At 47.2% G+C, this 25,573-nt stretch overlaps 1 protein-coding gene across 1 annotated transcript in view; it reads right to left on the bottom strand.

Moving 5' to 3' along the window:
- The window catches only part of LOC144770014 (E3 ubiquitin-protein ligase TRIM39-like), a 278,653-nt gene that overhangs the window by 108,590 nt on the left and 144,490 nt on the right, over positions 1-25,573 (bottom strand). The window lies entirely within an intron of this gene.

Below are 25,573 nucleotides of genomic sequence, written 5' to 3'. Positions count from 1 at the left end.
TCTGCATCCCTCGGGTGCAGCATACAAATGTCCTCTTTGTCAAGGTCGGGATGAGTGCGCTCTGCGTGGCTGCAACACCCTTTCACATATTCATAGCACTCGTGCTTTTCCTGCACGGAGCTTCACAATTATGCAAGCCTAAAAGAAGCGCACATTTTTTAGGTCTCGCCCTTGCGCAAGTGAGATCTATTGTTGCAGACTTGCTTAGCGAAGCGGGACAGGAGAGGTGCACAAGCTTGTAAAGACATTGGAGACATGAGCTGTGAACGCACGCTTTTGGAGACATGAGCTGTGAACGTGCGCTTTTGGAGACATGAGCTGTGAACGTGTCCAGCGGTGAACGTGTACGGCATAGTCGTTAGCTGATGTTGCAGTACGGGTTATGTGTGTGCGTTTGGCCCCATGTTAACATGCTCTTCTTTTTCGTGCTTGGTTAACATGCAGTGAACGCGTACTTTTCTAACCCGCTTTTAATAAAAACATTACTTCGAAGCGCTTAATGTGCACGCAGTTTATTTGCTATTACTAGTGCGCTAGAAAACATGATAATATAGGTGTGGTCGTTGTTAATTTGCCGTACTGCCTATCTGCACGCCTTTGATGCTGCATTAACATTCTACATGTGTTCTTTGACAGGAGTGTTTTTTTGTCGTAAACACTTTTGTCACGCGGTTTTAAAAACATGAGCTGGGAACGCCTAATGTGTACGCAAATTAGTACTCTAGTGTTAACACGCTTCCTGCTAGTATACGCGTTATTAGTAATTTATAGCTTTTTTGCTATTACTAGTGTGGTATAAAACATAAAAATTTACGCATACTCTCTGTTATTCGGCTGTAAGTTAAAGAGAAAACAAAAAACCTTAGTGGTGGCTTATATTTTTGTACTCATACCGGTGCGGTATAAAACATAATATGCACGCAGTCTGTTTTTGGGTGTGTGCAGATTTAGTTTTTGTGTGCTTTTGCAAGAATACTTTAACGCGTTTTAGTTGTGGCGCATGCATTACAACGCTGCTTTACTTTTTAGTATACGCTTTCAGATGTATAAAAGTGCTGCTTTTATTTTCAAATTGCATTTTTGGGGATTTGTTGCTGCTTAAATTAAAATGCTGACGAACTAGAGGCAGACAATGCAGGCCCGTACAACTGGCGCCACATTTTCAATTTGTTCCTTCCAGTTAGCACCTCAAACAGCAAATGGCCTAGCGCAATTTTATCGCGATTTTTCTTCTGTGCTCATGTTTCATTGCTCAGTATTTGAAAGCTACAAAAGAAGTGTTTCTGTTGCTGGTGCTATCTTAAAAACACTTATTCTTCTTTGTTTCGCACTTACGATTAAAAGTGGCGCCATGTTTTTGTATTGCTTACGTAGTACGCTATCCATGAACACTTTAGGTTGTACTTTTAAAATAAGTACGATTAAAAGTGGCGCCACGTTTTTGCACTGTTATCCATTAAAAAAAGTTAGTTGTGCAGCACACAATTGCAGTGTAAATAGGCTAGCTAGAGGCTTTAGGCATATTTGCAAAAGTTTCCTTAGCTTAGTGAAGCGCGTTCTCTTTCGCGTCAACACCTCTTACGCGCTTTTAACAAAAAAACATTACCTGGGAACGCTTAATGTGCACCCAGTTTATTTGGTATTACTAGTGCGGTATAAAACATTACAATATACGCGTGGTAGTTGTTAATTTGCAGTACAGCCTATCTATACGCCTTTGATGCCGCATTAACACTCCTCTTATACGCATGTCATTGGCAGTTTATTTGCTATTACTAGCGCAGTGTAAAACATTACAATATACGCGTGGTCGTAGTTAGTTTTCCGTACTGCCTATTTGCGCGCCTTTCATGCCACATTAGCATTGTTTCTTGTTGTGCTGCATTTACATGCGTTCTGTGTCGTAAACACTTCTGTCACACGGTTTTAAAAACAATCTAGGAACGCCTAATGTGCATGCAAATTAGTACTGCAGTGTTAACACGCTTTTTGCTTGTATATGTGTTATTCGCAGTTTATAGCTTCTGTTGCTATTGCTAGTGCGGTATAAAACATTAAAATGTACGCATAGTCTATCTTTATTTTATACGGCTGAAAGTTAAAGAGCAAATAAACAACTTAGGGGCAGACAATGTAGGCGCTTACAATTAGGTACGGCGGCATAGGTTGCAGGACAAGCTATGTGCAGGAGTATTAGTAATGCACAGTTAACATAGCTCCTTTTATACGAGTGTTAGTGGCAGCTTATATTTTTGTACTACTACCGGTGCGGTAGTTAACATAATATGCGCGCAGTTTTTTTTTGTGTACATATTTTGTTTGTGTGCTTTTGCAATAATACTTATCAATGCTTTTTAGTTGTGGCGCATGCATTAAAACGCTGCTTTACTTTTTAGTATGCCCTTTCAGGTGCATAAAAGCACTGCTTTTAGTTTCAGTATGTGCTTTTGGACATTTGTTGTTGCTTTAATTAAAGATCTGACGAACTAGATGCAGACATTATACGGATACAACTCACCCCACATTTCCAATTTGTTCCTTCCAGTTAGCACCTCCTAAACAGCAAACGGGTTAGCCTAGCGCCATGTTATCGCGTTTTTTTTGTGCTGATGTTTATTACTCAGCATTTGAAAGCTACAAAAGAAGTGTTTTTGTTGCTGGCGCCATCTTTAACACTTCTTCCTGTTTAGCACTTTAGGTTGCACGTTTAAAATAAGTACGATTAAAAGTGGCGCCATGTTTTTGCATTGCTTACCTATTACTCTATCCATTAAAAAAAGTTAGTTGTACAGTACACAATTGCAGTTAATAGGCTAGATGGGTGCTTTAGGCATATTTGCAAAAGTTTGCTTAGCTTAGTGAAGGGCCTGTTAAATGTAGGTACGTACGACTTCAAATGCATGTTTCTTGCTCCCACACACTTGTTAGTACGATCTTATAAAGTTTTCTTTATTAGGCCTTCTGCTTAGCAGGTTATATGCGGCTTTTTGTAAATAAAGTTTTCTGTGGTAGCCTTGTACGTCATTAATGGCATCTTGTAAATAACGTTGCCTTGCTAAGCCTTCTGCTATGCATGTTGTTAGTAGCATTTTTAGGTCTCGCCTGGCGATTGCAGCGCGAAATCATGTCGCCAGCGAGATCTATTGTCACTGACTTGCCTCTCAGGGGAGACAGGAGAAGGGCACGCGCAGGACAGACTGGATACGTGAACGCGCACATCTCCTGTCCCCCTTTCTCACGGCATCAAATACACAAAATGCCCAAGACGTGGCAGAACACTGGCACTTAAAATAAAATATGCCCCCGATGGAGTGGCCCGCAGCGGCATGACCACTCCGGACAGGCACTTCCTAGTGCCTGCATGCAGCCCCACTCACCGGGCTGCTGTGCAAACTCAGTTTCCGGTCTTCTCGGTGGCCTGCACGGGGTTCCCATGCGATGCCCTGCAAAAACAGATCTTGCCTCTCCACTTCACCCGGGCCTCCTCCTGGTATCCGGGACTTCTGAGGACTTCAACCGCTACCGCGGGGCTCTCCCATCCTCATGGAAGCCCCGCATCAATGAGCCACACCAGCCTCTTCTGGCGCGTCACAGGCCCGCCCATGTCACGGGCAAGGATGCCTGACTTCCTGGTTTCCCCCCCCGGGCCGCAACAGTGATTTTGAGAAGGCTGAACGGTGGTGGGGCTTGTGGCGCCGCCTCCGCCTCCGCCTACCTTCCCGGGGGTCGGCCCTCCCACAGCTCGCACCGGCAGCTGCTGCCCGGCTCACAGGGGGGCTCCTTCGGCGGTCCCGAGCTGGGCTAGCTCTCGCTGGCCTCCCAGGAGGAGCTGCTCAAGCTGGTGCGGCCGCCATACTCTTACTCTGCATTGATCGCCATGGCCATCCAGAGCGCACCAAGCGCAAGCTCACACTGGCGCAGATCTACCAGTACGTATCAGACAACTTCCCCTTCTACAAAAAGAGCAAGGCCGGCTTGCGGAACTCAATACGCCACAACCTGTCCCTCAACGACTGCTTCAAGAAGGTGCCTCGGGACGAGGACGATCCAGGTGAGCGCTGCGGCCCTGGAGCGCCCGGGGGTCCTTTGGTGGGCGCTCTGCTGGGAATAAATGTAAAATAGCTACTGTAAATATCTCAGCGAGCTGCACACTCGCTGAAGTAATACGCAAAGGCCTCTGTGTGTAAGTCTACGATCATACATGTTCTGTTAGTTGATGTGTGAATTACTTCTGACTTTATCCTAAACTACAGAGGTAAAACTCTTTGCTAAAGGGACAACGTATGTACTTTTCATGGTAGATAAAACCATTATTTTTAATGGTAATGATAACGTTATGATTGTCTGAGAAAGTGTAGTATATTATGGTTAAGACTGTATTTATAACAAGGGTGCTTGCATTTAGTGCTTATTGCCAACACCTTGCAGCACTACACCAGTGTAAACAGCTTGTTTGGCACTAAAGCTTTGTGCAGCACTTACACTGCATGTCAAGAGTAGTAGAACCGTTCAATATTTATTAAAATCGGACCTAAGCACCCTTAATGGATTTGCGATAATCAGTGGAACAAATGTCCCTTCTCTATGGGGCGAAGCACTGCTGCGCAAGTGTGCAAGTGTCTAGCGCCCAGAGGCTATGTATGCACTGGGACCCTCCCTTGTGATACTGCCGACAGCAGCGGGAGGAGTGTTTCACACATTGCTCTGTGATTGTATTTGCATTTGTATAGCGCTTCCTACCTCTGACGAGGCGCCAACAAGCATTACACTTCCTAGAGTCACTCTTCCCTAGGAAGCATTTGCAATGCAATAGGTCTCGCATTTACGAAAGTTTAAGCTATTGGCATTGTAAATGTCATTGCCTTTTATTTACATAGATAAAAGGCATGGTCATTTACAATGCTAATAGCTTAAACTCTTGCAAATGCGAGACCCATCGCATTGTAAATGCTTGTTTAAATATCTTGTAACAGTTTTTGCTAACAGTCATGCCATAAAACATTAAAACACGCGCATGTGGGGGGCGTGGCTAGCAGCCGAGCATGGCGGCAGACTAGAGGACGAGCTCCGTGGTTAGAGCGGCCTCTCCACAAATCCGTACACACATCCGATCTTTAGCAGACCTCTGTCGGGGGGGACCAGACGCCCGGGCGGCATCGCTGGCAGGGATTCCGGTTCCATTTGCATGCTGGGTGACCGAGTTACCGCCGACTGTTCGGGCGGCCTACAAGGAGAGAAAAATCCGGGGACTGCAGCTCCAGGTCAGCCCGACCGGAAGTGCTAGCAGCTGGGGGAAGACCCGACCGCAAGTGCCCGAGCTCCGGAAGGCAATACGTGGGGCTCGGGACTACGGCGCAAGGAGTGTGCTGGATCGACTGCCGAACACAAATATGCCAACGGGAGGGTCGTGAAAGACAGCGGACGGCGGGACGCCAACGCAGCCACAGCGACAGGCCCGAACCACCATCTTGGACGACAGCGCTCCGCGAGGGGCCCACGGCGGAGTCCCCGTGCGAGGAATAGTATCACGGCCACATCGTGGGTGAGACACAGCGGCCAGACACGTCTGCATCAGACAGGAGACACACTTTTGTGCCTGGCTCAGCCAGAAAACTTGACACTGAGGTCGCCCCGGCCCCCCGCACGGGAGAGACAGAGCGGGAGGCGCCTACGCCAGGCCGCAGAGCGGACACCGGCCGGACCCACAGGAAGGGCCTCGGCGGGCAATGTACCAGTACCGGTGACCTACCGGGGTGCCCTCCCCGGTGCAACTTCTTCACTACATTGGCCGATGCCCGGCCTGGACCCACTGCTATACCATAGTGTCCACCGCATAAGGAGCCAATCGATAGTGTCTACGTAGGAGGCCTAGGCGGACAGACCGCTGACACCAGGTCCCGATCCTTGAACACTCAGAACGGACAGCTACGGTGGTTGCTTGAGATCCGGCCCTTCTCCGAGGAACTGATAGATCGGACATTACAGTGCACCCCACTGCGCGCCAGGATGGCGGGCCGAGGCCCCAAAGGAGGCGCGGCATAGGCGCGCTTGGAAAAATTTGCTTATGAAAAAGGCGCATCCTCCCCGCCAGAGGTACGACCACCCGGCGGTAAATCAACGGACGGAGCGGGAGGGAAGAAGGCGACGCTGGACGAAGTTATGCGAGCACTGACTCAGGTACAAACTACAGTGGGCTCAATCTCCACCGAGATCACACTCCTGCGGGCTGATCTCCATAAGATGTCAGAGAAAGTGGGCTCGCTAGAGGTAGTCACCAAATCGTTAGTGGAGGACGTCTCGGAGTTACAATCGGCGATGGAACATGTGATGGCCGACAAGAAAACGCTGAAGGAAAGGCTTGATGACCAAGAAGGACGCTCCAGGCGAAACAACATCAGAATCCTTGGAGTTCCGGAATCGGAAGGTACGGGAGCGACGGATCTTTTTGTGGAGGACTTGATCAAGACGAAACTGCAACCTAAAGGCCTCTCCGCCTTCTTCTCAGTTGAGAGGGCGCATAGAGTGCCGGGCGGCCGGCCTAAACAAGGTGTAGCCCCAAGACCCATTATAGCGCGACTTTTCAACTTTCGTGACAGGGATGTCATCCTACAGGCTGCGAGAAAGTCTCCTCCGGTTCAGCTACAGAATGCGACACTGGCCTTCTTCCCAGACTACACGGCGGAAGTCGCCAGGCGCAGACTGACGTTCTTGGAGGTCAAAAAGGAGTTGAGAACACGAAAACTGCCATACTCAATGCTCTTTCCGGCCAGACTGCGTGTAGTGGCAGAAAATAAGACTTGGTTTTTTGACACTACTGAAATGGCCAGAGAATGGCTGGACGGATGGCGTCCCGCCACGCAGCCGCGCCGATCGAACAGGACTCAGGGCAGCCGACGTGCAAGGAGTCGCGAGGGCTCAATGACCTCGGACCATGGGGACAAGGAGCAGTCCTCGATGGGAGATGAACTGGAGAACGAGGATACCTCGGAACAATGATCACCCGGCGGAAGAGGAACAATTATTCCTACAGTTAGCTGCCTGGGAGGCTGCCATTGGACACTGGGCGGAGGGCCTCCGGAGAGTGTAACGAGAGGCCGCCGACTGTGGGGTGTTCCTCACCTCAACGAGCAAGTATTTCGTGTGTGGGAAGGGTTAAGCACTCTGCTAAGTTGGGGAGGCGGGCGGTTGTAGGTCCGTGTAGCAAGAGGGCAGGGAGGGGGGACGTTTGGGAGGGGGTAGTTGCTAAAGTTTGCACCTCTGGACAGGAGGTATTGTTTGTTTACGATTTGACTGACGGTAGAAGGACATATGATGGGGACGCTGAAACTCTGCAGACAATGATACTGAAATGGCCGCACAAGTATTCCCCCATGGTACCCATAGAGACCCTACCACATATCACCCATGTCACAAGGCGCCCCGATTGATACCCCGCAGGCAGGACCTCAAATGACACCCGTGGCACCACTACACCTCATGTCATGGAATGTAAGGGGCCTAGGCGACAAGATCAAAAGGGGACTGGTCATGCAGGGCAATAGGAGGGTGAACCCGTCCATGGTTCTACTTCAAGAGACACATCTAGTGGGCACTGCGAGTAAGGCTTTGAACAGGAGGGGATACCACAGGATAGTGAATTCAGAGTTTACTTCTGGGTCACGTGGGACAGGGATATTGATGCGCAAGTCGTCCCCGTTTATACTCCTGACTACCAAAACGGACGACCAAGGCCGATTCGCGGCAGCACACGGGCAATGGGAGGGTAAACCTTTGACCGTGGTTTCAGTTTACATTCCACCGGCGCTCCACGCCGTAGCATTTCCTGCTTTGGGGAAGTTCCTCCTGGAGCTCCCAGAGGGTGACCTAATCATTGGGGGGGGGGGACTTCAATGCGGTTGCACATAACACACAGGATAGGTTCCCGGTTAGGACACACACCCCTGGTCCCTCGCGCCTCAGCGATTTTCTGGAAGCACAAGGGTTGATAGACATATGGCGAAAACTACACCCCACTGAGCAGCAGTACACATACTACTCAGCAACGCACAACAGTATGTCCCGCATTGATTACTTCCTCACCCTGGGCGGTGGACTCCTTACCATAGACGAAGTGCAACTCAAACCCAGGGGCATATCAGACCACTCACCACTAACACTAACGCTAACGCTATCATGTACGGGAAGGGCCCGTAAACGGTTGTACCAGATACGCCCAGGGTATCTTGCGATACCGTCGGTAAGAAAGGAGTTGAAAAATACGACTCGGTACTACTTTGCGGAGAATCAGGCCTCGGTGGAGTCCCCCGCGGTCTTATGGGAAGCGTACAAAACGGTTCTTAGGGGACAGGCTATTTCCACGATAGCGGGATACAAACACGAGAAGGGGAGGGAACTCCTGCAGTTGGAACTCGACCTAGCCGATGCCAACGCTGCGCACACGGCAGATCCTACGACGTCCACGCTACACTCCCTTCAACTCTGCCAACAACTACATGACTACCACTTGAAACAGCGCGCGATAGAGTACATGGCAGCGACCGCGCATAAAATATACGAAGTGGGGGACAAAGCGACTAAACTTTTGGCCTGGTTGGCGAAGGAGGGCAGTAATAGGAGTATACTACAGATAGTGGATGACGACGGACGGGTACACACGAACCCAGCGGCAATAGTTGAGACGTTGGCAGATCACTTTCAAGGTGTTTATACCCCAGAATTTGATGTCACGAGCGAGATAGCAGTGGCGGCGCTCGCAGAGGTGCCGACGCCTACTCTGTCACAAGACGCAGTAGACTAGCTCGACGCAGCCCTCACGGTGGAGGAGGTGCAAGCGGCCATCAATATGATACATTCCGGGAAGGCAGTGGGCCCTAACGGCATACCTATCGAATGGTACAAGTCAATGGCGGACACTTTGAGCCCGCCTTTACTGGCCATGTATGTGGATAGCCTGGGCCGAGAGATCATGCCCCTTGAGCAACGGCAGGCGACCATCGTGGCGATCCCAAAGCCGGGCAAACCGCCCACTGACTGCGAGTCGTACCACCCCATTTCGCTCATTAATGCGGAGGCAAAAATCTTGGCGAAGCTGTTAGTCACAAGGTTGCAACCTCATCTTGCTCAGCTGATTCACCCGGACCAGTCGGGCTTTATGCCACACAGAAGCACGGCATTGAACCTCCGCAGGGTGCACAGAGCAGTGGCGCGGGCGCCTTTGCTTACGGAACCGGCGGCCATACTCTCTCTCGATGCCAGAATGTCGTTTGATATGGAGTGGAGGTATCTTTTCGCAGTGCTAGCCCATATGGGATTTGGTCCCAAATTCATCGCCTGGATCAGACTTCTATATAATGCCCCGGTGGCACGGGTAACAGCGAACGGGCATATCTCTCGTGAGTTCCCATTGCATAGAGGGACGAGGCAGGGGTGCCCGCTTTCACCGTTATTATTTGCAATAGTCTTGGAGCCTCTGGCCGCGGTCCTTAGAACCACCCCACTCCTCAAGGGAATGAAATGGAGGGACGACTGGGAGGATAGAGTGTCCCTCTACGCCGACGATATGTTGGTTTATTTGACAGACCCAGAAAAGGGCATCCCAGAACTTCCCACGCTGTGCGAGACGCACGGACGGGCGTCTGGCTACAAGATCAACTGGGCAAAGTCAGTGCTATATGAGCTGCGGGGGCCCCCACCGATCATCCCAAGCGAATGCCAACTGGAAATAGCGGGCACCTCATTTAAGTATCTGGGAATACATAGAACGCGTAACGCTGCTGATTTCTACGACAGGAATCTACTGCCGCCCCTAAACAGACTACGGAAGGATGTCGGTCATTGGATGACCCTCCCTCTGACACTGCTGGGGAGGGCAGCTTTATATAAAATGATGGCCCTGCCCCGACTCTTATATGTGCTTGAGAACGCACCGACACTGGTGCCACCGCGTTATTTGCAGAGCATCGCGGCGGTGGTGAATAGCTTGCTATGGGGGCAACGCCCGGCGCGCATAGCACATCTGAAACTCAACAGGAGCTGGTACGATGGAGGGATAGCGTTGCCCAACATACAATTGTATTATTGGGCGTCACAACTTAAAGTGATTAACCAATGGATACATGCCCCGCAGGACGATCCGACCTACCTGGCAGACAGAATACAGCTGGGCACACAGTCTACTGGCTCCACTATACCACAAGGGGCTACTGGGGAAACTAATAGGTCCGACTAAACATACAGTAACACTGTGGCATAGGGCACAGAAGAGGCTTCAATGGGAGGGAGTTATAACAAAAATGACACCTCTGTGGGACACCAGGGCGTTGGGCCACTTGCGACGTACCAAAGGCTTCACCCAATGGGATATTATAGGCCTATCTACGGTGGGAGACCTATGGTTGAGAGAAGGAGTGGTGCCATTCGCGCAACTTCAGCAGACCTACAGCCTGAGTCCTAACGAAACGTACAGATATCTCCAGATTAGGCATGCACTGCAAGCGGTGATACCAGCCGGAACCCAGATCGCAGAGTCATCCCCACTAGAAGATCGCTTGCTCACTGATTTCATGCAAACACACGCCACCTCCCTAACATATCGTAAACTCCTGAATAACTTGCCAGACCCCCTGGATAAACTGAGGGAGACTTGGGTGGGAGAACTGGGAGACATGAGTGAATTGGAATGGAATATGGCTCAGGCGTCACCGAGGGAGGCTGGCATTTCCTCAAGGTTCAGATTGGTGCAGCTTAAGGTCCTGCACAGGGTGTATTTCACTAGAACACTACTGCATAGATTACACAGGGCAGCGCACCCGTTTTGTTTGAGAGGTTGCAATGAGGAAGGCTCATTTAAACATACACTCTGGGACTGCTCGATTATTACCACATACTGGCGTCAGGTCTTTCGCACCATATCCCAAGCATTGGAAAAGACACTACTGCCCGACCCCCGCACATGCCTTCTACATATCTGGGGCCCTACAGACCTTACACGAAAAGATCAACAATGGGTCATTATAGGCCTAATGGTAGCCAAAAGAGACATAGCACCGAAATGGGGGGCGGTGGAGGCCCAGACGTTAGCCCTGTGGTGCAAAAATATGGACATGCTCATGGTAACTGAAAGAGCGGTATATAAACTGAGAGCCAACCCGCGTAAATGGAATAAGATCTGGACACCCTGGAATAAATACCGGGGCGACCTGTGTGAATCCCTGTCAGAGGGCGAAGATGAAAGTTCCGACGAGGACGAAGGGTAGGGGGAAAAGCTAGTAACTAGTGACTCACTCCGCAATCCCGCCGATAGAACACTGACCGAGCGGGACATAGAAGGGAGAATGGAGAGGCCTCCGGTAGAGGGTAGGAAAGGAGGGATACCAACGATGGCCTTTAACAGTAACCTACATATTGAAAATAACATTATATATATGCTAATATTCTACAGAGTCAAGAGTTATGTTAAGTTTTGTTTACAAATATAAAAGTAAGATACTATATAAATGTATGTTATAAGTCATTGTCTCCATATGATCACTTTGCCCGATTTGCTGCCGGACCTCTGGTTGTCAGCTGAATAGCTGTGTCACATACGTATGGTACATGTTTCCACGAAAAAGAAGCCGGCCTCAGGGTTGTAGGCTTACGACTTTGTATTATTGAAAATTGTGAATAAAGATCTTCCGACCAAAAAAAAAAAAACACACGCATGCTCCTTTTTAGGTCTTGTGGCGTTTACAGCACGAAAGCGCTGTCTCGCCAGAGACCTATTGTGAGTGACTCAGCTTTCCAGGAGACAAGAGCTGGCCACGCGCATCCATAAATCAGGGATCGGAGCGGGCCGCGCGCGAACACGCATGCTGTGGCCATCTCCTGTCTCCTGGGAAGCTCCAACACACAATTTTGGAAAAACAGGGGACCACTACCAATAATGCGTTCACTACACGTAGGGTATAGTAATCATTTGAAAAAAGAGAAACTGCAGCAAGCAATTTATATCTCATACGCCATTTCCTATAGGGTGGACTTCTGTATCAATACAGTGCACAATAACATGAAAAACCAAATAATAACTAACTAAATTTGATAAAAATATATTCTGTTTATTTATATTTTCTTATTTTATCTTCATTCAATTATACTTAATTTCAAAAATTCATATCATTTCAAGTGATTCTGGTCAGCAATAATTCTAGAAAAAACATACAAAAGAAAGCATAAATCAACACCAAATGACTAGTTGGTTAAGGGACTATTGAAGTTGGCAATGCGGTGGGTTGGAACACTACGCGCGTTTCGGCCACTGCCTTCCTCAGGAGACCGTCATTTGCAACAAAACAATAAGGACAACACTGAAAAAAGTATAAAAATTGTATTAAAAAAAATCAGTTGTGTACACTATTGTTATACAAGATTTACATATACATTTATATTCCACCTCTAGGTATGGTCATTTTTTTAACAGCAAAGCAGTACTTATAAGTCTATACTTTCAAAAAGCAGCTGAGACTTTTATAGTCCATTTTAGATTGATACTAATTTTTAAGACTAAACATTCATAATTTTACAATTATAATTCAATATGAATTTTGATTAACATTTTGTGTTCTAGGTTTGCGGAAAAATACGTGTTATTTATATACATGGACTTATTAGAAAATACCAAGAAATAGTTCATTTACATGAGCCTCACAAATTGGAGCCCCATTGACAGAACAATGAACACACAGAAAGATAGAAGAAAAAGAAGAAAAGCAATGGTAGGTTAATCCCACAGGAGATTTCTGCATATTCTTTCTATATAGCTGTCTAACTATTACTGTTGAAGCATTTTTTTTATATATAAATGCCAGGTTTTTACTTACTTTATATGCTTTAAGGGGAAGATTTATATTACAGTACAGGGTGGATTTAATCGTGACAAGTGTAAGGTTGGTATGCACCCGCATGTACCGTCACAAAAGCTTTTTTTTATATTTATATATGATAAATAATCATTCTTGATGGTTTCATACATATTATCTGCATAAATACAGAGAGAGAATGATGACATATCACTATAACATTTCAGGTCCTAAAGAAACAGGAAAAAGAATGATGGAACAAATAAGTAACTTACTCAGTTATTGCCCCACCTCTGTGTGGGCTTTTAATGGTCGAAGGATAAGACTTTCTCCTTGTGTATAATGGACTGACTCCGATAAGTGTCTAGGAGTAAATAGTACCTTAGTTAACAACTGATTTATGGGCTAGACATTAGTCCCTTAATTACGCTATTGGCTATGGATAAAATAATTTACCAATATAGTGTGTTACGTCATACTGCGTAATATTAATGCACCGGCTATGACGTGTTGGAGCGCGGCCTCTGGACTGCTACGTCGCCAGTCAATTTTTAGATTAATAGGGACGGTTTCCTATATATAGATGACATAAATGGACATGTCAGTCTTCACGATATTTATTGGTTGAAAACACAGTACAGCCACGGTATGCTAGATGACAAAATTACATAGATATATACCTGCAATGAATAAAAAATAAATATATATATATATATATATATATATATATATATATATATATATATATATATATATATATATATATATATATTCACTGAAAAAACCATAGGTTATAGACCATATATAGTTAGGAATTAGCATTTACAAAACCTTGAAAATTCACTGAAAAAACCATAGGTTATAGACCATATATAGTTAGGAATTAGCATTTAAAAAACCTTATTTTACTCACACAAAACCATTGAAATTCCATATATAGTTAGTTGCACTAACTATATATCGCGCACCCGCAATCCACTGCTGATGATGTCACATATTACATCATTCATGACATGGTCAGTGACATCACTGATGACATCACTGATGACATCATCTAGTGTCTGTGTTTTTGTAAAGTTTAAATACGTTTTACATATTGAAGAATGACTGGATGGATGGAAGACTGAGTGTGTGTGGCTGGCTGGGAGGTGTGTGACGCTGTGCATATCAATGTGTACTTGTATCAGTGATTGTATAAGAGAGTAAGTATGTGTTAGTATATGTGTGAAAAGTATGGTGTTCTGTGTTTAACTATAGATGAGGAAATCGAAGTGTGATTGATTCTTCACAGGACTGACTAGGTGTATGAGTGCATATGATAGTGTTCTAATAATAACTGACTGTATGTATGAGTAATTGTATGGGTGAATGAGTGAATGTGTGTGTAGACGTACGAATCAGTGAGTGCGTATGTAGTAACTGGTATTGGTGTGTCATGATGTCATCAGTGATGTCATTTGAGATGTCATCAGTGATGTCATTTCAGATGTCATTAGTGATGTCATCAGTGATGTCACTGAAGTATGGTGTTCTGTGTTTAACTGTATAGATGAAGAAATGGAAGTGTGATTGATTCTTTACAGGACTGACTTGGTGTGTGAGTAACTCCATGGATGAGTGGCAGTGTGTGACTGTCTGCATAGGTGTATGAGTGCATATGATAGTGTTGTAATAATGAGTGACTGTATGTATGAGTGATTGTAGGGGTGAATGAGTGAATGTGTGTGTAGACGTAGGAATCAGTGAGTGCGTATGTAGTAACTGGTATTGGTGTGTCATGATGTCATCAGTGATGTCATTTGAGATGTCATCAGTGATGTCATCAGTGATGTCACTGACCATGTCATGAATGATGTAATATGTGACATCATCAGCAGTGGATTGCGGGTGCGCGATATATAGTTAGTGCAACTAACTATATATGGAATTTCAATGGTTTTGTGCGAGTAAAATAAGGTTTTTTAAATGCTAATTCCTAACTATATATGGTCTATAACCTATGGTTTTTTCAGTGAATTTTCAAGGTTTTGTAAATGCTAATTCCTAACTATATATGGTCTATAACCTATGGTTTTTTCAGTGAATTTCAATGGTTTTTTAATAGCAAATATCATAAGCTGTCGAATGTCAAGTACGTGGTAAGTGAAAACATTTTCGTGTTTATGCACACTGATCTGCTTTGAATGGTGCCCCCCCCCCCCTCATTTCTATTAGGAGTACTCTCTCTTTGCACATAGTGAAGGGTAGTTAACGCAGGCCTTTGCCCCCGTTGTAATACGTCGTGCCTGCTTCTCTCTCCATTTGATTGATTGTTATCCAAGTATTTACTGTTTTAGAATTGGTTCTCTTTGGTTCATTCTCTATTTACAAACAAACACAGAGTCGCAATACTCTGTTTAGTCTTTGCAGATAACGAAAAATCGTGTAAAAAAAAAAAGAAAAGGAATCGAGCAAAATCAGTAGGCCACTAACGGGATCTCTTTTTGACCTCGCTAAAATAGAAACATTAGGAACAACCCCTCATGACAAATACAAAACTAGTGAAATGAACTGAACTCCACACAATGATGGCTGCAAAACAGCTCGGCTCCGCCACCCACCCCGCCCAAAATAACGATAAAGAGCGGCTGCCATGATTGGTTGCGGAATGGCCACGACGGAGCTACGAAATGGTACTGCTCTCATGCTAACCCCAGCTTCAGTCTGAAACATCCAGAAACACTGTAGACTACCAATTCGATCAGTTCCGGTAGCGCCCCAATGTAACCCGGTAGAGAAGAACTAGCCCTCCCCTCTTTGACTGATGTTTCTTGTTGCCTGTCCCTTCTGTTGTCATTTAACAGAACTATTTAGCCTGCTGAAAGGGGTTGTGTTCCGACCGCTGGTTGGTGGAGACATTTTGACTATTCTGGACCTGCGTTGTCGCGTAATGCGTCATATGACGCGCCGCGTTAGCGCATCCGGAAGTCATCCGGGGCGCGCAGCGCGTAACGTAAGCATAACAAGTCATGTGACTTGTTAATAAAACTTTTCATTGGTTCATTTTACTTTTCTTATTCTAATGATGAAAGGCTTGGTCATATGACCTAAAAATTGCGCTTTTTATTACTTCCGAACATTATTTTTTCTTAAATATATGTTATAATGTTCCAGGCTAATGTACTTTCCCGGAAAATTTACAACTGTCCTGCAAGTAAAATATATTCTTTTTTCGAGAAAAAGAGCGTTTCTTCGTCCCATGACGGAGCCGTTGAGCAAAAGAGGGTCGACCTGCTGTCTTAGTCGCCGATACGCCTGAATATGAGATTCTTATCGATCACTTTATGTTGCAGGAATAGAAAACACAACAGCCCTTGACCATTTATCTTTACTGCGTTCCTTCGTATTATACCTTTTACCCTTCATGTAATTGGTCTGCTTTATTTCACTTGCCTTTTAATGATTCTAAAACAGTGACTATTATTAAAAACTTTACCAATGTATATACTACTACCATGTTTTCATTTAAAAACCTTTATTGTGAAAATTTCATTATACAAATACGAGCCTATAACCACGTGGGCCGGCCACGGAGCAAACTGTAATCGTATATGATGAGTAGACATTTACACTGTAGAGGAACGTAACGGGCGGGCCATTAGGTTGCAAGAACTAAGGTGTCTAACAGTTGCGGAATCGGTGGACATACATTTTATAATTAAAATACGACAGGGCCAGTTGCAATAAAATTATCTAGATATACATTTGCGGGCAAGTACCATGGGTGACGTTAATTCGAACTTTCAATAGTACAGTAATCAATAACACATCAGAACTTAATATCAATAGGGATGTCGAAATATTCAATCAATTCTCGTCCCCGCCCGCCATGTGCTTCAAAACTGCATAAGTATCTCGTGATTTCAAGGTTCTGCAACCAGTACACAACAAGGAGTTACGAGTCCCATTTATTCCGGCGCCATTTTGGGCGAGGACGGTCAGGTCCAGGATATAGTCAAAATGTCTCTACCAACCATCGACTATGATGATGTTCATATGCTGTATTTATTAGAGTAACACTCATCTGTCCACATGAAATTAATTTGCCACAATCTAAACATGTCATTTTAATCTTTCCAAAGTTCTTCTAAATATTTGGGACCGTTTCCCTTGCCTCTGATGCTGTCAGTGCCACTTCTTTGATGAATGTACTAGCAGGTCAGGGGTTCTCCTCCAAATCTCTTTTATGCAGCACTATAATTAATTGGTGCCACCTCTCCATATGACGATGCATGGTATAGTTACCATAACTATATTTTTTTTCGGTTCCTCTGGAGAGTTCATCGTGGCAGATGAAGCGTGTAACGTACCGGGCATTTACATTTTTTTGCATGTACAGGAAAGGAAAAAAAAAACGAGCGTCCGAGTTCTAAGGTGTCCCAGGGCCATTTTAGTGGACCAGGCCCAAATCCAAAGAACAGGCCGCCATTTTGAGAGTCCTGTTGCAGCCGCCTGTCGCTGTAGCATCAAGAGCAGCCGAAACTCAGCTGAATGGCAACTGAAACGGTAAAGGGGCGCCCCACTACAGCAGACGAGCCTCCACCTAGGAAGGCCCGTTCACGCCGCCTCCCCCCCCCCCCTTCGGGCACCCCACGCCGGTATTCGGAGCAGTATTGTAGGATGGCCACACCAGTGCGGCAACTTGCTAGACATCACCTCGGTGGTAACCGAATCTCAACGCCTTGTGGTGTCTTCTATTCAGAAAACATTGTTATGCTGCCTTCGACCTATTCGCCGCAAGTGCGCACACAACTCAACTGCATAGCTTGCTAGACACCACCTCGGTGCCATCCGGATCTTGGAATCTCAGCGCCTTTTGGTGTCTTCTCTTCAGAAAATATTGTTGCGCTGCCTTTGGCCCCATTCGCACATCGGTCCGCTACTGACGCCATCTCACAGGCTAATGGGGCGCCCCACGCCGAGTTTCAGCATTGTAGGATGACCACACCAGTACAGCAACTTGCTAGACATCACCTCGGTGCCATCCGGATCTCGGCGCCCCACTGCAGATGAAGTGCCTCTCAACTATGAAACCACCACGGTGACATCCGGATCTTGGCGCGTTGTGCTGCCTTCGGCCTATTCGCACATCGGTCCGCTACTGACGCCATCTCACAGGCTAATGGGGCGCCCCACGCCGAGTTTCAGCATTGTAGGATGACCACACCAGTACAGCAACTTGCTAGACATCACCTCGGTGCCATCCGGATCTCGGCGCCCCACTGCAGATGAAGTGCCTCTCAACTATGAAACCACCACGGTGACATCCGGATCTTGGCGCGTTGTGCTGCCTTCGACCTATTCGCACATCGGTCCGCTACTGACGCCATCTCACAGGCTAATGGGGCGCCCCACGCCGAGTTTCAGCATTGTAGGATGACCACACCAGTACAGCAACTTGCTAGACATCACCTCGGTGCCATCCGGATCTCGGCGCCCCACTGCAGATGAAGTGCCTCTCAACTATGAAACCACCACGGTGACATCCGGATCTTGGCGCGTTGTGCTGCCTTCGGCCTATTCGCACATCGGTCCGCTACTGACGCCATCTCACAGACTAATGGGGCGCCCCACGCCGAGTTTCAGCATTGTAGGATGACCACACCAGTGCACCTTACTAGACACCACCTCGGTGCCATCCGGATCTTGGCATCTCAGCGCCTTGTGGTGTCTTCTATTCAGAAAATATTCTTGCGCTACCTTTGGCCCATTCACACATCGGTCCGCTACTGACGCCATCTCACAGGCTAATAGGGCGCCCCACGCCGAGTTTCAGCATTGTAGGATGACCACACCAGTACAGCAACTTGCTAGACATCACCTCGGTGCCATCCGGATCTTGGCATCTCAACGCCTAGTGGTATCTTCCATACAGAAAATATTGTTGCGCTGCCTTTGGCCCCATTCGCACATCGGTCTGCAACTGACACCATCTCACAAGCCAACAGGGCGCCCCACGCCGACTTTTACCATTGTAGGATGGCCACACCAGTACAGCAACTTGCTAGACATCACCTCGGTGCCATCCGGATCTTGGCATCTCAGCGCCTTGTGGTGTCAGTCAGAAAATATTGTTGCGCTGCCTTTGGCCCCATTCGCACATCAGTCCGCTACTGACACCATCTCACAGGCCAACAGGGCGCCCCACGCCGACTTTTACCATTGTAGGATGGCCACACCAGTGCCACAACTTGCTAGACACCACCTCGGTGCCATCCGGATCTTGGCATCTCAGCGCCTTGTGGTATCTTCCATACAGAAAATATTGTTGCGCTGCCTTTGGCCCCATTCGCACATCGGTCTGCAACTGACACCATCTCACAGGCCAACGGGGCGCCCCACGCCGACTTTCAACATTGTAGGATGGCCACACCAGTGCGGCAACTTACTAGACACCACCTCGGTGCCATCCGGATCTTGGCGCGTTGTGCTGCCTTCGGCCTATTCGCACATCGGTCCGCTACTGACGCAAACTCACAGGCCAACGGGGCGCCCCACGCCGACTTTCAGCATTGTAGGATGGCCACACCAGTGCTGCAACTTGCTGGACACCACCTCGGTGCCATCCGGATCTTGGCGCGTTGTATTGCCTTCGGCCTATTCGCACATCGGTCCGCTACTGACGCCGCCTCACGTGCCAACGTATTTTCTCCGCATTTTATACCCTATGCCGCATAACAGGTCATGTGACTTGTTTATAAAACTTTTCATTGGTTCATTTTACTTTTGGTTTCCTAATGATGGAAGGCTTGATCATGTGACCTAAAAACAACACTTTTCATTGGATGAAAACTTTTTTTTTTTCCCCAAACGATGAAAGCCCCACCTTGTTTCTGGATGTTTCAGACTGAAGCTGGCTTCAGCATGAGAGCACCACCATCTCGTAGCTCCGTCGTGGTCATTCCGCGAGCAATCATGGCAACCGCTCCCCAGAAGCCTACAGGAGTCGGGGGCCCCCAAAACTTTTGATAAATCCTCAAGGCGGAGGGGACGCTTTCGTGAATGGGGTCCAAGACCTAGCAGACAAGCGTCCGATTTCCAAGGTGTCCCAGGGCCATTTCAGTGGACCAGGCCCAAAAAGGAAAGAGCCTGCCGCCATTTTGAGAGTCCTGTGACAGCCGCCTATCGCTGCACCTCAAGAGTGGGCGCAACTCAGCTGAATTGCGGCTTTTGACACAGTGGACCAAAAACGGACGGAATGGCAACTGAAACGGTAAAGGGGCGCCCCACTACAACAGATGACACTCCACCTGGAGAGGCCCGTTCACGCCGCCTCCCCCGGGGCGCCCCACGCCGTTATTCGGAGCAGCATTGTAGGATACCAAAACCAGTGCGGCAACTTACTGGACATCACCTTGGTGCCATCGTTCTGCTGCCTTGGAACTATTCGCACAACAGTTTGCTACTGATGACCCACCCCCCGCGACGCCCCACGCCAGAAATCTGGACGTTGTGCTGCGTTGGGACTATTCGCACAGCCGACCGCTACTTCGTTGTTTTTCCCTAAAAATGTTTATATGTTATTACTGTTTTTGTTTTCTTGTATATATTTATAAGTTATTAAAGTTTTATAATCTTACTACTTTGTTGGAGTGCTATATATTTTTAATGTGACACATAATTGTAAAAACTTTGATGTACAAAGAGTCATCCCTGGAATCTTCCGCTTCAGGCTCAGGCTCGGTCCCCTCCCCAATCACAATACAGGATGGTTTTCAGATAATAGGAACGCGTCTGCTGTGACGGATCTCATCGAGTGTGGGCCTTGATCTACTATAACTCCTTTGAAGAGGGGTGATTCTTTACAGCTGGGGCCATAAACTACATCTGCAGGGCTAGCTGATACCCTAGGACCGGCCTGGACAATCGGACACAGAGGAAAAGGAGTGTCAGAGGGTGCGGTAGTGAATAGGGCGAAAGGGAGGTGTCGGGCGGGCACAGGGTGTGATTCTCAGGGAAGAGCAGCGCAGATGGGGGGTGGTTTATTACCCATGCATAAGACAGAGAGCGGGGGTGACCACTGCCTGGGGGAGATGCTTGCGAGGGTGGGGAGTCATGCTAAGGATCGACAGCGTGCACAGAGTGGGTCTGGTCAAGGCATCTAAAATGACTGGCGTGCACGACAAAAGTGTGGCATTTGAAAAAAGGCAAGATGGCGCAGACAATGTTTTTCAACACTTCCTGATTTCCTTCGAATCGAACGTTAACAGACGTTGGGGCATATTACCAAAGTTAAGCGATATTTATCCCCAACGATGCTTAGCAACGATTTTTTACCGCTAAGCATCGTCAGAAATTATCGCAGATAAACCTTGCTATTATCAAGGTTTATCGCAAATACGATAAAAAACGACCGCAATGCATTACTATCGCTGAAAACTCAGCGATATTCATGCATTACCGAGCTAATGCTCTTAGCCATGTTATCCACCTCCCATTGGATAACATGCCTTAGAACTGCTCAGGGCAGGTGCTAGCTTTTGGAGATATTCGCGCTTATCGCGAATATTTCCAAAAGTTGATAATAGGAGATAGCGATGTTAGTTAGTTTCCAGTCGCTAACATCTTGGCATGCCCACTTTGCATGTCATTAGTGATAAATATCACTCACATGCAAAGTGGGGCCCAAGATGGTCGCTATCTCCTACTAGCCGTCGCTAACTGGTGTTAGCAACAGCTAGGTAATACAGATATAATTTTATCTCCGCGAAGCGGAGCGCTGTTACAGATATATATCTTTTTTTGAACGTTAATTTCTCAAAATCCACTGGAGCACATATATTGAGACCTAGCAAAGGCACATCGGACTACCAGTCCCTACAATTTTGCCAAGTTTCGTGCAGTAGGTAATATATATATATATATATATATATATATATATATATATATTATATGGCGACCGCCAGTAGGTAATATATATATATATATATATATATATATATATATATATTACCTACTGGCGGTCGCCAGTAGGTATATATAGTTAGGATTTTTTCTCTATGGGATTTTTGAAAATTCTATGTCTAATAACTTTGGCGTTTGTGGACGGAATTGGCTGAAATTTTCAGGAAAATGGCACATTTTGTTTCTGAGCAGCCCTTGAAAATTTGGGGGGGGTTCGTCAAGGGGGGGCCGAGAAAAAAGGGGGTCCCAAAACGTGTTTTTAACATTGAGTTTTCCATAGGGCGGTTGGCCTCACTTTTAGCCCGAACGGCTGAATGGATTTGCACGAAACTTGGCAAAATTGTAGGGACTGGTAGCCCGATGTGCCTTTTGTAGGTCTCAATATATGTGCTTCAGTGGATTTTGAGAAATTAACGTTCAAAAAAAGATATATATCTGTAACAGCGGACCGGGCAGCGCTCCAGTTCGCGTACTTTTCGCGCAACGGAGCTTTGTGAAGCGAAGCTGATTGGTTCTCCGGCGTCTGTAAACATTCCAAACAGTCCGTAGCGGCCGCCATCTTGTCTCTCGGTAGGATCGAGAGACAAGAGGAGGCCAAAGCGAAGGGGCAAATGACCATAAGGGGGCATAGTAGATCCTCGCTGACCCCCTAGGTTTGATGTGGAGGTTTTAAAAGGGCCCCGCGGGGCAAAAAAAAAAAATAATAATAATAAAACGGCTGAATGGATTTGCACGAAACTTGGTAAAATATTAGGGACTGGTAGCCCGATGTGCCTTTGCTAGGTCTCAATATATGTGCTCCAGTGGATTTTGAGAAATTAACGTTCAAAAAAAGATATATATCTGTAACAGCGCTCCGCTTCGCGTAACGGAGGTTTGCGAAGCTGATTGGTTCTCCGGCGTCTGTAAACATTCCAAACAGTCCGTAGCGGCCGCCATCTTGTCTCTCGGTAGGATTGAGAGACAAGAGGAGGCCAAAGCGAAGGGGCAAATGACCATAAGGGGGCATAGTAGATCCTCCTTGACCTCTTAGGTTTGATGTGGAGGTTTTAAAAGGGCCCCGCGAGGCAAAAAAAAATAAAATAATAATAATCGAACGGCTGAATGGATTTGCACGAAACTTGGCAAAATTGTAGGGACTGGTAGTCCGATGTGCCTTTGCTAGGTCTCAATATATGTGCTCCAGTGGATTTTGAGAAATTAACGTTCAAAAAAAGATATATATCTGTAACAGCGCTCCGCTTCGCGGAGATAAAATTATATCTGTATTACCTAGCTGTTGCGAACACCAGTTAGCGACGGCTAGTAGGAGATAGCGACCATCTTGGGCCCCACTTTGCATGTGAGTGATATTTATCACTAATGACATGCAAAGTGGGCATGCCAAGATGTTAGCGACTGGAAACAGTCGCTAACATCGCTATCTCCTATTATCAACTTTTGGAAATATTCGCGATAAGCGCGAATATCTCCAAAAGCTAGCACCTGCCCTGAGCAGTTCTAAGGCATGTTATCCAATGGGAGGTGGATAACATGGCTAAGAGCATTAGCTCGGTAATGCATGAATATCGCTGAGTTTTCAGCGATATTAATGCATTGCGGTCGTTTTTTATCGTATTTGCGATAAACCTTGATAATAGCAAGGTTTATCTGCGATAATTTCTGACGATGCTTAGCGGTAAAAAATCGTTGCTAAGCATCGTTAGGGATAAATATCGCTTAACTTTGGTAATATGCCCCAACGTCTGTTAACGTTCGATTCGAAGGAAATCAGGAAGTGTTGAAAAACATTGTCTGCGCCATCTTGCCTTTTTTCAAATGCCACACTTTTGTCGTGCACGGCAGTCATTTTAGATGCCTTGACCAGACCCACTCTGTGCACGCTGTCGATCCTTAGCATGACTCCCCACCCTCGCAAGCATCTCCCCCAGGCAGTGGTCACCCCCGCTCTCTGTCTTATGCATGGGTAATAAACCACCCCCCATCTGCGCTGCTCTTCCCTGAGAATCACACCCTGTGCCCGCCCGACACCTCCCTTTCGCCCTATTCACTACCGCACCCTCTGACACTCCTTTTCCTCTGTGTCCGATTGTCCAGGCCGGTCCTAGGGTATCAGCTAGCCCTGCAGATGTAGTTTATGGCCCCAGCTGTAAAGAATCACCCCTCTTCAAAGGAGTTATAGTAGATCAAGGCCCACACTCGATGAGATCCGTCACAGCAGACGCGTTCCTATTATCTGAAAACCATCCTGTATTGTGATTGGGGAGGGGACCGAGCCTGAAGCGGAAGATTCCAGGGATGACTCTTTGTACATCAAAGTTTTTACAATTATGTGTCACATTAAAAATATATAGCACTCCAACAAAGTAGTAAGATTATAAAACTTTAAAAACTTATAAATATATACAAGAAAACAAAAACAGTAATAACATATAAACATTTTTAGGGAAAAACAACGAAGTAGCGGTCGGCTGTGCGAATAGTCCCAACGCAGCACAACGTCCAGATTTCTGGCGTGGGGCGTCGCGGGGGGTGGGTCATCAGTAGCAAACTGTTGTGCGAATAGTTCCAAGGCAGCAGAACGATGGCACCAAGGTGATGTCCAGTAAGTTGCCGCACTGGCTTTGGTATCCTACAATGCTGCTCCGAATAACGGCGTGGGGCGCCCCGGGGGAGGCGGCGTGAACGGGCCTCTCCAGGTGGAGTGTCATCTGTTGTAGTGGGGCGCCCCTTTACCGTTTCAGTTGCCATTCCGTCCGTTTTTGGTCCACTGTGTCAAAAGCCGCAATTCAGCTGACTTGCGCCCACTCTTGCGGTGCAGCGATAGGCGGCGGTCACAGGACTCTCAAAATGGCGGCAGGCTCTTTCCTTTTTGGGCCTGGTCCACTGAAATGGCCCTGGGACACCTTGGAAATCGGACGCTTGTCTGCTAGGTCTTGGACCCCATGCTCGAAAGCGTCCCCTCCGCCTTGAGGATTTATCAAAAGTTTTGGGGGCCCCCGACTCCTGTAGGCTTCTGGTGGGGAGCGGTTGCCATGATTGCTCGCGGAATGACCACGACGGAGCTACGAGATGGTGGTGCTCTCATGCTGAAGCCAGCTTCAGTCTGAAACATCCAGAAACAAGGTGGGGCTTTCATCGTTTGGGGAAAAAAAAAAAGTTTTCATCCAATGAAAAGTGTTGTTTTTAGGTCATATGATCAAGCCTTCCATCATTAGGAAACCAAAAGTAAAATGAACCAATGAAAAGTTTTATAAACAAGTCACATGACCTGTTATGCGGCATAGGGTATAAAATGCGGAGAAAATACGTTGGCACGTGAGGCGGCGTCAGTAGCGGACCGATGTGCGAATAGGCCGAAGGCAATACAACGCGCCAAGATCCGGATGGCACCGAGGTGGTGTCCAGCAAGTTGCAGCACTGGTGTGGCCATCCTACAATGCTGAAAGTCGGCGTGGGGCGCCCCGTTGGCCTGTGAGTTTGCGTCAGTAGCGGACCGATGTGCGAATAGGCCGAAGGCAGCACAACGCGCCAAGATCCGGATGGCACCGAGGTGGTGTCCAGCAAGTTGCAGCACTGGTGTGGCCATCCTACAATGCTGAAAGTCGGCGTGGGGCGCCCCGTTGGCCTGTGAGTTTGCGTCAGTAGCGGACCGATGTGCGAATAGGCCGAAGGCAGCACAACGCGCCAAGATCCGGATGGCACCGAGGTGGTGTCTAGTAAGTTGCCGCACTGGTGTGGCCATCCTACAATGTTGAAAGTCGGCGTGGGGCGCCCCGTTGGCCTGTGAGATG

The sequence above is a fragment of the Lissotriton helveticus genome, chromosome 7 (genome assembly GCF_964261635.1).
Source record: "Lissotriton helveticus chromosome 7, aLisHel1.1, whole genome shotgun sequence".
In the NCBI taxonomy this organism is placed as follows: Eukaryota; Metazoa; Chordata; class Amphibia; order Caudata; family Salamandridae; genus Lissotriton; species Lissotriton helveticus.
The sequence above is the reverse complement of the archived record's forward strand: the minus strand, read 5'-3'. Positions and strand labels throughout refer to the sequence as shown.